The sequence below is a fragment of the Callorhinus ursinus genome, unplaced genomic scaffold (genome assembly GCF_003265705.2).
Source record: "Callorhinus ursinus isolate GAN/ISIS: 27379988/994484 unplaced genomic scaffold, GSC_fseal_2.0 scaffold10, whole genome shotgun sequence".
Classification (NCBI taxonomy): Eukaryota; Metazoa; Chordata; class Mammalia; order Carnivora; family Otariidae; genus Callorhinus; species Callorhinus ursinus.
This window is the reverse complement of record NW_027397072.1, coordinates 76,669,127-76,682,876: the sequence shown is the minus strand read 5'-3', so window position 1 is coordinate 76,682,876 and position 13,750 is coordinate 76,669,127.

Below are 13,750 nucleotides of genomic sequence, written 5' to 3'. Positions count from 1 at the left end.
CACGTGGGGTGACTGACAGCTTCAGAGATCCGCCCCCTGCGCGGCCTTAAAGGCTCAGCAATGCATCAGTAACAGGCCTTGCCCTAACAGGCTTTGGCCTCACAGAAACGGCCCGTCAGCCGGCCTCACACTTGCACAAGGACTCTGGAGCCCGCAGGACCTTGGGAACACTGCCTGGGTAGATTAAGGAATTTGTGGTCTAGGTTCAAGGTCCGACTGTAGCTGGGGAGAAACCATGGAGACCACTCTCAGCAAATACTAAGTGAGTACCTTGTCATGTACTCAGTACCGTACCTGGTCCTGGGGGGGATGTGTGAAGACAGATGAGTCTCAGAGTCTCCCAGGGACCTGGGAGAGATGGTGATGGCAGAGGATTGTTCTAAACATTTACAGGAGACTCTAAATGGGAACTCCTCCCTTCTTGGAGCTGCAGGAGGTCAGAGGGAGAAATGCAGGGGTGATGTTGCTGACTGGGGGTTCCTGCGCCTCTGGGCTCCCCCTTGTAACCCAGGGTCAACAGGTCCTGCACTTAGTAGGTGTTCAGTTGGCGGCTGTTGGATGAGCAGGTTTGGTGCGGGTTAAATGAGGTGCATCGTGCGTAGGGATGCACAGCACTTGCTGGCTTTCCTCAGCATTATGATGATGATAGGTTTGTCTTCTCACTGGCCCAGGAAGCTTCTCGAGGGTGGGCACATGTGATAGCTGCCCTGCATCCTCTCCCAGGTCCCAGGTCAGCAGTTGTGCCACTGGGGGAGCTCAGTAATGCTCGCAGACCAGCGCTGATGGATTTGGTTTCTCCCCAGCCCAGCACCCTCCTCTGCCATCCCCAGCCCCAGCACAATTTTACTATCTCTAAGACCTACTCTATCTGCCTTCCCCATCACTGAGCATAGGTCAGACCCCTCCGCCACCCTGCTGCATGCATGGCACCTAAGTCTGGATCCATGTGCTATTATAGAGCCATTTCCGGTTTCGGCAACCCGCTCCCAGGAGAATGCACCCCCCTTCCCGGGGTCTCTGTGGAGTCTGGCTCAACAGCAGCCCAGCAAGATTTTGATGAATGAATTAATGAATTTGCTCTGTGACCTTGAGCAAATTCCCTCTGTCCCATTCTAACAAGGGGAAAACACTGTCTTGGGTAAGTGGGAGGAAGTGTCTGGAGGTGGAGGAGGGCCAGGCAGGGCCTGGGAGAGAATGGAGTGGCTTGTGACACCCACCATGGCCAGATGGAATCGGAAAGGGGCTCCTCCAGTGAGAGCCAAGGCAGAGAATGGCCCCACACCCAGATGTGCCCCGGGTGAGGGGGGAATCTTCCCACATGGGGATGGGTGGAAGGGCGTGGGCCCTTGGCAGAGCCCATTTTGAAAAGGAGTTCTGTGTCTCCAAGCTCTTCCCATCAGGTAACCTGGTTCCCGAGCCTTCCCACAGGATCCGTCGTCCCACCCTCCTGGCCGTCAGCACCAGCTGTGACCTTGAATCGGTCACCACTCCCCCCTGGTCTTTCAAGTTCTCCTCTCTACCCACCAGGGCTTAAGGTACCACCACGGCCAGGTGCCTGGGAAGAAGCCCACGGATGGAATCCTGGCTGGCTGACCACCCCACACTGGGGTGTTGGCCCAGGCCGGCGGGTTTCAGGTTTCAGCTTTCAGAGTGTTTTCCTGTCTAGGGCACTTTCTATTTTTCAATACTTTTCCTATCACAGCCAAACAACAAAAAAGGAAATTGGTGAGTCTTCTAAGGGCTGGGAGAGTGGGGGTGGGCAGAACCCACGATGGGAAAGGCCGGAGGCAGGCCTGGAGGGGGAGAGGCCCCTCACCCCCATTCCCCCTCCCTCCCACTCTCCTCCCCGCAGGGCTGACTCATTGTTTTGCAACAAACAGCAGGCAGCCAAGCCCTGGCAGTTTCTCGAAGTCCAGGCTGGGTTCAATCCCGGCCCTCCCAACGGCCCAGCCGGGCCGAAACGATTGGGTTATCTCCGCCCGCATCCCCTTTGTTTGGGGGCGGCCACTTGCTCCCCCAAGGTAAACAAAGTCTGGGCAAGTGCGAAAAGGAGGCACCCGTTTATCTCCTGAGGCCACGGAGTCCTGGCGGGCTTCGGAGCAGGACTCCTAGAGATACCCCATCCCCAGAGAAGCTCCCCAGTGGAGGGGAGGGGCTTCAGAGCACGACATCTAGAGCCCAGTGCCTGGGCTCAAATCCCAGCCCCGCCACTTACTGCTGGTGACCTTGGACACCAACCCTATCTGCTTCCACCTCCCTATCTGCAAAATGACAGGATAATAGCATCTACCTCATAGAGTTGTGAGCACTGATGAGTTCATATATATGAAATAATGTTAATTTTTTAAGAGTTATATATAAGAAGTGTTAAATGGGTTGGGGGGTAATCTATAAGTAATGTGACATAAAATAAGCCCAACACCCAAGGCCAGGCTCTGCGGGAATTTCCCAACCCCAGCCCCACTTCCTTCGCTCTGCATCCCTGAGCTGAGGGCATTGATGGGCCCCAGCAGGATAGGCACTGAGGCCCCAAGCTCCTTTTCAAATGGAAGTTGTGCGGGGGTGGAAATCCTCGAGGGAGGTAGGCGCCAGCCTGGGAGGGTCTGACCACCTGAGGGGTTGCACAGAGAGGCTTTTTGGCTTCCTGCAAGAGCTTTTGGAATTTCATAAAGATACCTGCCAGGATGGAGAGCCCACAGGGGTGAAGCGATGGGGGTGGGGGGCAGGGCTGCAAGCTCTCCCTGAAATCCAGCAGTGGGATTTGTCCTGGCATTTTCTTTTCTGGGCTGATTTTCCCCAAGAGCTGACTTCTTAGGCTCAGGTTCCAGATTCAGATCTTGATTCTGACACTTACTGGCTGGGAGACTGGACAAGTTACTTCCTCTCTCTAAAGCTTCATTTCCTTGTCTATAACAAGAGATAATGATCCCGCCTTGTATAGCCAGCAGGAGATCGAACCAGGCAACACAGGCCAAGCTCAGAGTGAGGTGCCTGGGTGCAGGACCAGGGCCCCATCAGTGGAGAACCTGTAACCCACCCCTGTCCTTCTCTGGGACCTGGGAATCTCCTCACCTCCAGCCCGACTCCATTTGGCAGTGGATGCCCATCTCCACCCTCGACCCCACCCTGCTTCCTGCATCCTTTCCCATGAGTCTGAGGGCCTGAGGCTGGCTTCTCAGCCTCTTCCTTCCTGGTTCCCCAGCGCTGCCAATGTTGCACAGTGTTAATAGTGCCCAAGAGATTGGGGCTGACGTCCACTCTCCTCCCTCACCAGCACTAGGACCCTTGGTCACAAGTCATGGGTCTTCTCCAAGCCTCTGTCGTTCGGTCACTCACTCGGCAAATACCCCTGAGCACCTGCTCTGTGCCTGACACTGTAGAGGGTGCCACAGGTACAACAGTTAATGGAATAGAGAGTCATAGTCTAGCAAGGGAGACAACTATTAAATGTATATCCAAAACATACTTATTGAGTGCTACAGAGAGTGAAGGGCGCTATGAGCTAATATTTTCTGGAGGGCTCAAGAGAAGGTATTCCTGAGATTTAAGCCAGGACATGAAGGATACCTAAGAATGAAAAGAGCTGGGGAAGTAGAGGGAGGGAACAGTGTAGACAACAAATAGCACATACAAAGGCCCTGAGGTCACAAGACTTTGGTACCTGAAAGGAGTCTAGTGAGTGAGCAAAAGAGAGACTCAAGCTGAGGTTGGAGGGTAGAAACAACCAGGTCTGATGGGACCACATAGACCTTGGGGAAGGTTTTGGACTAGAACCACTGAGTAGTTTTAAGGAGTGGGGGAATGTGGTAAGAGCTCCTTCAAAAATGTCTCCAGCAGCTGAATGGATAATGGCTGGGGTGGATTCTGGGAGATCAAGGAGGAGGCTGTCTTTCAAGGAAGAGCTGCATGAGAGACAGCAGAGGCGGAGAGAAGGGGGCACAGCCCATGCTTATGGAGTAGGTACGAAAGGAATTGGTGATAGGGGAGGTGTGGAGGTTGAAGGAAAATGTGTCAAAAAGGACACTCAGGTTTCTGCTGTGGGAAGCTGGGTGGAAGATAGGGCTAGTTCCAGAGAGAGGAGACCCCAGGGGAGAGGTAGATTTGATGGGAGGGAAGATAGCAGGAGTTTAATTTTAGACATCTATGTCTAAAATACATTTAAGTTTTTTTAATTAAAAACTTTTTTAAGATTTTTAAGTTTTTATTTATTTGAGAGAGAGAGCACGCGAGCATGAGTGGGGGTAAGGGCAGAGGGAGAGGGAGAAGCAGACTCCTTGCTGAGGGGAGCCCGACACTGGGCTCCATCTATCCCAGGATTCTGAGATCATGACTTGAGCCAAGGTCACATGCTTGTGTGACACCCAGGCACCCCTAAATGTAAAAAATTTTTAAAAGGGGCGCCTGACTGAGTCAGTCAGTAGAACGTGCGACTCTTAAACTCGGGGTTATGAATTCGAGCCCCACGTTGGGTGTAGAGATTACTTAAAAAAAGAAAAAATAGAAATATCGATATCCAGTAGGCAGCTGGATATGTCAGTCTTAAGTTCCAAAAAGAGGTCTAGACTGAGAATTGGAAGTTGTGGACATGGAATCATTCCAACACAGGAATGGACAGGATTGCCTAGGGGAGAGGAATCTGTCTATGCTAATCAAAGAGGACCAAGCCCAAGGCCTGAGGAGCACCCCATTTAAGTGTCACGGGAAACTCAGTTTTATCACTTCCAACATGGAGTTAACAGCGGCCGTGGCTCGCAGCGGGGCTGAGGATTATAATAAGCAATGGATGGCCGCGCTTAACAGCCAGCACCCGCACACAGTAAGCGCACAATAAATGATGGGTGGGAAAGCTGTGAGGACACATTCAGTGGCGATTTTCTTCATTTGCAAGTGATAGAAACTCAGACCAGGCTTAGAAAAAGAGGAGTTTATTCAAAAGGATTCAGGATATCTCCGCCGCCCTCAGCCCCGCACAAAAGCCCAGGATGCAGTCCTTTGGGGGACTCACTGAGCCTCTCCTCTCGGCTTCCTGTTAAGATAACTTCTTTTTTCACGGATCCTCTGACTTCCCGGACGTGACAGGGGACACAGCTCTGCGCCCCACGTCCAGATGTTCCCTCCACCACAGAGGGACTTACTCATCTTCTCTGTGATCCCAAATTAACAGCATCTCAGGGGAGAGCCCTCAGCTGCTCAGCTTTGTTGGGGAACCTCCCCACACCACTCAGCATGAGGCAGCAAAGGACTGGCACCTACAGTGATATGAGGGGGCCGTATGGGGGGGGCCTGCTACCAGCAAATCAGTAGGTCGCCCCCTCAAATTAACCTGGAAATGCACTTGGAGTCAAGAAAGGGACTAATTGGGGGCACCTGGTGGCTCAGTCGATTAAGCGTCTGCCTTTGGCTCGGGTCATGATTTTGGGGTCCTTGGATCAAGCGCCATGTCAGGCTCCCTGCTCGGCAGGGAGTCTGCTTCTCCCTCTCCCTCTGCCCCTCCCCCTGCTTGTGCTCTCTCTCTCTCTCTCTCTCTCAAATAAATAAAAGCTTAAAAAAAAAGAAAAAGAAAGGGGCTAATTTGATTCCTACAGGTGATTAAAAACAAAACACAACACCTGGCTATGTTTCCACCTATTGATCTGACATTCCCTTGATAAGCACCCCTCTCCCTGCCCACACCCACACTCCACACCCACTCACCAGTCACCTCATCACATGCCTCCCATGCCCAGGTGTTTGCCCACAGGTCCCCCCCAGTTAGGCAGGCCTTGCAGGTGGACCACCCCACTTTGAGGGGTCCCCTCTTTAGAGCCTTCAGTGGCCATCCTGGACCCTAGGGTTGGGGCCAGTTTCCCAGGCCTGACCTCTCAACCTTTCCCCTCCTTCTATGACCACATTTCTTGGATCAGCCAAGGCCCAGCTAATGCCAGACCTCCTCCAGGAAGGGTCCCTGACCTCTCCAGCCTCGTGCTCCCTCCCACTGACCTCCAGGGGCCTATTGCAGTGTTCACTGCTGACATTTCAAGAGTGCCTGCCGCCTGCCAGTCACTGAGATTAGGAAGTGCTCTTAGATGCTTCATCGCGCTTCCTCCCTGAATGACAGGCACCACCACCCCCATTATACAGAGGAAGCAGGCTCAGCCAGATTCAGTGACTTGCCCCGAATTACACCGTTGGTTGGAGAGATAACCAGGGTTTGACTCTCACTGATGACCCACCTCAAAACCTTTGCTCTACACCGGGGGCCAGCAACCTTGTGGCCCCCGCCGGTCAAATTCTGCCAACCGTCTGCTTTTGTGCAGCCCCAGGGCTACGATGGTTTTTACACGGCTGGGGAAAAAAAATAAGAAGAGGGGAAAATTTGGGCACGTGGGAAAACCACACGAAATTAAAATTTCATCATCCATTAATAAAGTTTTATTGGAACACCGTCACACCCATTTGTTTAGGGGAGACGGCAGTCTATGGCTGTTTTCTTGAGGCAGTTGCAGAGCTGAGTAGCTGTGAACGAGACCAGCCTAAAATTTTTACTATTTGGCCCTTGGCAGAAGTTTTGCCGACCCCTGCCCCTAAAAGGCACCATCAGCCTGCCTTACCTTACAGCTCCAGGAGTCCTAAATGCCCTGCCTGCCTCTAGGGGTTGTCGTCTTTCTGTAAGGTTGAGCCTGCAGTGGAATCTTGGAGGGAAAACAAGGTGGGTTTTAGCCCTCTCTCTACCCCCAGGCACCCAAGACTTGCCCCAGATGGGATTCAAGTTTCAAGACCTGAGAACATCCAGAAAATCCCCCTCATTGAACCTCTACTGGTATCCCCCTGGCTGAGCCAGGCTGTCTATCCCTGGGTGGGCCGCAGGAGACCTTTGTTCCGACAGGATCTGACTCATCTGGAGTATGCTCTAGTCTTGTTTGATTTTCAAGGAACCAGCTTCAAGGAAAGAAGCAGAAGGAATGGGTCTTATCCCCAGAAGAATGAGTCCAAGAGTTGTCCTGGGGACTAAGTGGGATCACGAAAGAAACCACTAACCCTGAAGGCTGGCATGTGCTTGATGATCTGCAGCTCTTAGGAGGAGGAGGAGGAGGAGGAGGAGGGAAATGGGGAATTCTGGAAGCTTCCAGCTTTTGCTGTCCTGTGTGGGGCTTTCATGTAAATTAGAAAAAGGCTCCCCTTCCTCCAGCGCATGGGGCTCTGCCCACACCAGGACACCCTTGGTGAGTGGAGTGAGCTACACTTCAGCCCTCACTCCCACCTCAGGCCAGGTGCCTTTATGCAGTGCACATACTTTGCAACTGTCTGTGACAGCCCTGCCGGACCTAGAGTAGGGAGGCCCTGAATGGAGTTTCCTGAATTCTTCCTCCTCCCCCCATAACTGTGGTCACTACCTCCACAAACCCTCCTGGGCTTCAGTTTCCTCTTTTGTATAATGAGGATGCTTGTCCTGTCTTCCTCTGGCAATTCTGAGGATGAAATGAGGGAGCAGATGTGGAAATCAAGGGTGGAGGGTTTTGATGTTAACCAAATGACCAAATGGAAACCTGCCATTTGGGGTCCTCTAGAAGCTGCTATTTACAGAAGGGGCTTTGTTTGTTGACGTTTTTAGAAATTGTATGTTGTATAAAGTTTGGAAAGCAGAGGGCTATATTGCCCAGAAGCTACCATGGTTAATATCATTTCTACACTTTATCTTGCTTTTTGGGGGGGAGGGGAGATCCGAAAAGGAGAAGATACTAGAGCAGTTCTTCTCAAACTTCACCTGGGAGGTTAAAGAGCAGGTTCTGATCCAGTAGGTCTGGGATGGGGCCCGAGAGTCTGCAGCTCTAACGAGCTCCCAGATGATGCCCATCTGGGGACTACACTCGGTCACTAGGGCCTAGAAGACCCTAGAGCATCCTGCAAAGGTGGAGCCAAGGTTTCTTTGCTCCAAGGGCGCAGTGGGAGCAGTGAGAGTTTCTACCATCCCAGCAGACCTGCTTCTGGAAGTGAGAGGCAAGGGCAGGCTCCCAGGACCCCAGGGATCAGCTCGGCTAGCCAAAGATCTGGAAAGTGGGACTGAAGGCCCCACACCCTCAGCGGGGGGACTGAAACTGAGGAGGCCGGGAAGGGCTGAGTTTCCCCAGATCAAAGCAGGTTCTCCAGCCTTTGATTCGCAAACAAGCAGCCTCTTTGGAGGCTGACTGGAGTTTGGGGCTGGCTGGCCTTGGGGCCTGGGGTGAGTGGTCAGAGGCCCCAGCCCCCTCTCTTTTTGCATAACAGCTTGGCTGCCTAACAAAAGGGCGGTCCTTGAAAGGCCGTATGGGGCTGTTAAAAGCTTCCGGCAATGGTTTAATTGGGGGCGATTAAAGTGTCCTCCCCAGGAAGACCTGCCCTTCAAAGGCCAACCAGGCCTGGCTCCCCTGCCCTCAGCACCTTTCCCCTTGGCCACGCCCCCTCATGGTAGCCCTGCCCCAGCCTCTTCCCTCCCCCGCCTCGGCCCCCCACTTCCCTGTGGCTCCCTGCAGACCTGGCAAGTCAGCGACTGGCCCCTTTGGCCAGCCTGTCTGGGAAGATTCCGTCCCAGCCCCGGGACCATCAGCACCATTTGCTCACACAGTTTGGTCTCGTGGCTGAGTCTGATGTGGGAGGGTGGGGAGGGCTGAGTTAAGAGACACAAAGGGCTCCGAATCGGCCCACTCGGTGTACCGTTGCTGTCTCTCCCCCTGGGACACCTAGACTGGCCTCTGGGCCCCTCCTCGAGCTCCCTCACCAGCCCCTCTCCCCAGGGCCCCCGCCTGTCTGGAACTTCACTGTCACCGTTGGGGGTTTCCCGGGCCTACCACACATTCATCTTCCAGACATCTGCCCAGTGCGCTACCTGGGAAGCATCGGTGGTTTAGAGGTGAACAGACAGGGACCACGACAGGGATGCGGTGGGGCGGGGGGCAGGGGGGGCACTGCATAAGTGAACATCCAAAGCGATCTGGCGTGATATGAGGTAAAATGAGGCAGGAGCCTAGAGTTAGAACGTGGTCAGCTGATTTAGCCCATTTATCCTGATGTTAATCGCGAGAACACAGCTGGTTCCACCAACAGACTTTGCCCCACAACCAACCCAGTGGTCCTTGAAAGGGGAAGCGGGGTAGACTTTACTTCAAGTCTAGAAATAGTTGCTCTGTGGGCATCTGGTACAGACACTTCCCCGGAGTCCAGTGGAGTCTCCCAATTGCCTTCTTTGGCTGAGTCAACCTTTAGGGAGCTGTGTTAAGGGATGCTTTGTATGCCATTTTCCTCTCTTACCCCTTTAGGCCCATCCCCCAAGGTCCAAGGCCTTTCCCTTCAGGGTGCTCTGTTTCATCCCCCCAGGCTCTGCTCTCATTTCCATTTTGACTGGCCAGAGCCCTTCTGAGGACCGGAATGCTGGGCCTAAGGTTCTTTGGGATTTCCATATCCCAGGTGAGGAAAGTTCTTCCTTTTTCCAGGGTGAGTGTGGGATAAAACCAAGCCCAGAGGCTAGGAGGCAGGGAGGCCTAGGCCTGAACTGCATGCTTTCGGGATATCCCTGTCCTGCTTTGAAACCTCTCTGTGGGGGGTGTCTCTAACTATTCCCCCCACACCTGACAGTGTTCCTGTCCTGGGCCCAGAATGTGCTCTGTCCCTCGGAAGCCCATGCAGGGCAGGCCAAGTTAGCCGGGGCACTAAGGGGGGTGGGGCGGGGAGAGGGCCGAGGCCCTGAGCAGAGCCTTCCAATTGGACCCCAAAACCAGGTAGGTGCACCGTCTTTGGTTTTCAGCAATTTCTGATCTCAGAGACCCGACGCCTGTACCAGCTCAGTCACCGAGCAGTGAGTGGTGGGGCCCAGAGCCCATTCCGAGCCCTGCCTCCACCTCTGAAGCTCCTGGCAGAGCCGCAGACCTCAAAGACTGTCCTGGGAACTCTCTTCCCAGTTCACCCTCGGCCGGGCAAAGAAGCTGTCAGGTGAAGCGGTCCTGAACTTCCAGATTCGTGGACTCAAGGCCCAACCCGAGCGGCGTCCTCACAGGGGTGCGTGCTGAGCATGAGGAGACGCGGCTCAGAAACAGGCCTCTGGGAACCGGGGAAAGAGCTGTCTGCTCTCCCATCCTAGCCACTCACCTGACTCACTCATTCTCTCCCAGGGTGCCCCTGGGACTCAGGGGTTTCCCGGAATAAGGAACTTTCAGTTTAAGACAGTCCCAGGCAAACCATCCAGACTGAGGGATTTCCCAGGACAGGCTTTCAGTGCTAACACCGGAAAGGCCCTGGGCAGACCGGACAAGTTAGTCACCCGACCTTGTCCCCCGCCCCCCACAGCCTGCCCTCTGTCCCCATCAGTCCCATGAAACACGTACAAAGGCCACCGCCGACCTTCAAACGCCAGTTCCTGTGTCCTCTCCTCCCTCCTGTCGCCCCACTGGGGTGGTGGTAGGGATGGCAGAAGGCCGGGGCCAAACCCAACTGGACCGGAGGGAGCAATGGGGGTGAGAGAAGAGGGCGGGCGAGTGACAGCCTTGCTTGTCCCACCCTCTCTAAGCCAGTTGCTGGCCTTGCCCCCTCTATCACTCCCTCACACTATCTGGACACTGAAGGAGTATCTCCTCCTCGCCCACCCCTGCCCTGCCCTGCCTCAGATAAACCGAGGGGCCACCCCAGAAAGACAGAGGTGAAGCCGTGGCCTGGGTCCTTCCCTGCCCAACCTCCCTGCCTGATCTGTGGCCTAACCTTGGCCCGAAGAGCAGCAGGCCTCTCCTTGGGGTCACATACTCTATCATGGGCACGAGTTCCCAGGCTCACTTGCAGATGAACAAAAAATGGTGGCAAGAGAAATGAAGTGACCTGCGCAAGGTCTCTGGGCCAGACCCACAGAATGTAAGAGCTGGGAGAGGCCTCAGAGAGCATGCCCAAAGGCTCCTGTGCTACAACCCCATGGAGGCTGTGTTTCGAGTCTCTTCCGGGGGAAGAAAGACCCGCGGATGAAGATTTAGCACTTCTACTTCCCGGCCGGCCTCAGGCCAGCCTCCCAGACCATCCAAGCCCAGGGTCCGGGGCCCTGCCTCCCACAGGGCCCCTGTCCCTCAGAAGGCCCTCTGCCTGGGCTTCCCTCACCGCCGAGACCGGCTCTTTCCTGACAAAGCTCAGCCTTGGTGTAGCGGTTCCCATCATTCCACGGCGTCCTGACGTTCCAAACCTTCCCCCACTACTCCCGGACCCCAACCCCCATTTCCCTCCTCAGACAGTGGCTGGGGCCACATGGAACTCCTTCCACGTGGAAGTCCCCAAACATGTTTGCCTCCGCGGGGAACGTACACCTCTCCTTCACCTGGATCTGTGGAAGCTGGTCCTTCAAGAGCCTGCTTACCTGTCTCCTCCTCCAGGAAGCTTCCCTGAACGTGTGAGTCAAAAACACATTCTCCTTCTTCAAATGGCTTTAGTGTTTACCCTGTGCCAGCCACTGTACCGGGCCCTGTCTCACTTAACCCTCCCAACAACAACAAGCAGCAAGTACTTTACTATTATTATCCCCCTGCCATAGACAAGAAGCTGAAGCACAGAGAGGTTGGCTAACAGGCCCAAGGTCACACAGCTGGGAAAGGACAGAGGCAGGATGTGGCGGTTTGGATACACAGCCTGAGCTCTACACCACCAACGGCTTGCCCCTAGTGGTGTTTGTACCTCCATTAGGGTTCCCTCCTACACAGGGTGGTAACGGAGTCTTTTATGTCCTGTTCCAGCTACACTGGGGCAGAGACCATGGATGAGGATTGGCTTCCTATGGAAGTCTTACTATGTGCTTAGAGAGCACATAGGACCCTGACCTCAGGCCCCTACCCAGCCCTAGCGGCCGCTCCGGGAGAAGCACAAGGATGGACAGAATTCCCTTTCTGTTAACTCTCAGCCTAATTTCTCAGGAGTCTCTGCCTGGTTTATTTTTGGCTCCAGGGGCCTGGGCCCAGCCTGAGTGTGGGATACGGTGGGGCAGCCAGAGGGGGTGCTGGGAGACCCCCCCAGGACCTCTCTCTACCCCTCTAGTCCCTCGCTCCTGAAGGCCAGCTCCATTCCCACCCGCCTAAGAAGCCCTGCCTGCTCCCAGGCCCTTCTGTCCCCTTCCCGCCTGTTTCCTGTCCCTCTGGGGGAAGCGTCTAGATGCCCATGCCGACCCTCACTCACACACACACACACACACACACACACACACACACACACACACACACACGGGGCTACCGCTGCGCCTCCGCTGAAGGAGGGAACAGGGAACAGCAGCTCTGCTTTGGAGAGGACCCACTGGCTTCTTGACGAGCTGGGTGTCAGCTGGGCTCAGGGCTGGGGCGGGCAGAGGAGGCACATTCCGGCCCGAGGGTGCACGCGTGTGCGTGTCCCCGTGCCCGTGGGGGACTGTGCATGCATGTGTGAGCACGTGTGCGTGAGTGGGATTCAGGTACACCCTCCCACAGTCTGCTAATGTGCTTGAACGCTCCTGGCTACGTGCGAGCACCCATGCAGTGGCGCCCCCAACCCCCAGCAACCCCGGCTCTTGCTCATCTCTCAGGGTGCTCCCTGCCCTGCCTCACTCCTAAAGCCTGCTCTGGCCCTCCAGCTCATACTGTCCTCTCCCCAGCCCCTCCCTGCGCGCCCTGCAACCCTGACCTGCTGACCTACATCGCAAACACTCCCCATCTTGTTCTGGTTCAGGCCTGGAGTTTGGTCACCCTTGCTCCCTGAGGGCAAGGCTAACTCCTTCTTCAAATCACCCCAGCAGCCCAGGTTGGGACTGAGGCCCCAGGCTTTGCCGATACACATTCACTGACCTGGATTAAAACCACTGCGGTGAAAGGAGCTGCACTTAAGTGCACGGAAGCCACAGCACTGTCGTCTTTAAAAAAAATTTTTTAAAGACCTTATTATTTATTTGAGAGAGAGAGTGTGTGAGCGAGAAAGAGAGAGCATGGGTGGTGGGGAGAGGCAGAGGGAGAGGGAGAAGCAGGCTCCCCATTGAGCAGGGAGTCCGAAGCGGGGCTCGATCCCAGGACCGAGGCCGACGCTTACCGGACTGAGCCACCCAGGGTCCCACCTTTAAATTCTTTTACTCTACGTCTTTCTGCCTGTACTTTCCCAATTTGTTCGCGCTCCCAATCTTCCCCTTATAAAACACTTCCCTGTCTACCCGTATCTCATTCTAATCTTTTCAAGATAAGAATACTTTGCCTCCTGGCACAGATGAGGAAACTGAGGCTCAGCGCGGCGGCATGATGCACTCAAGGTCACACAGCCGGGACGCGGGGCCTGCCACCCTCACGCACGAACGCACACCGCTCCCCACCAGGAAGCGCCTTCAGGGTCCGGGGGCGCTCTGGGCCGGAGGGGGTCTTCCTCCTGACCTTCTCATACCCTCTCCGTGTCCTGAGGTCACCATGGGCACGAGATGAACCAGGGCCCCCAGGGCCAGGGGTGACCCCACCCAGCCAGCACTCCCAGCAGAGGGGAGGCCAGGAGATCTGTGGACATTGTTCCCGGCCCATGGTTACTGATTTGACAACAGTCTCGTTCCCTTCAGCCAGTCGCAGAGTTAATGATTAAGGAAGGGATTAAATATTAACCACCTGTCGGGCCATGGCGTAATGTCTCTGTCTGCACCGGAGCCGGCCTAAAAATACCTCCCACCTGCTGTGGGCCAGCCCCGTGCAGGCCTCTAAGCCCCTTGCTTCTGGCCTCCACCTCCCCGTGCACCCACCCCTGCCCCGGCCCCCTGCCTGGGCCCCAGCCCGCCTTT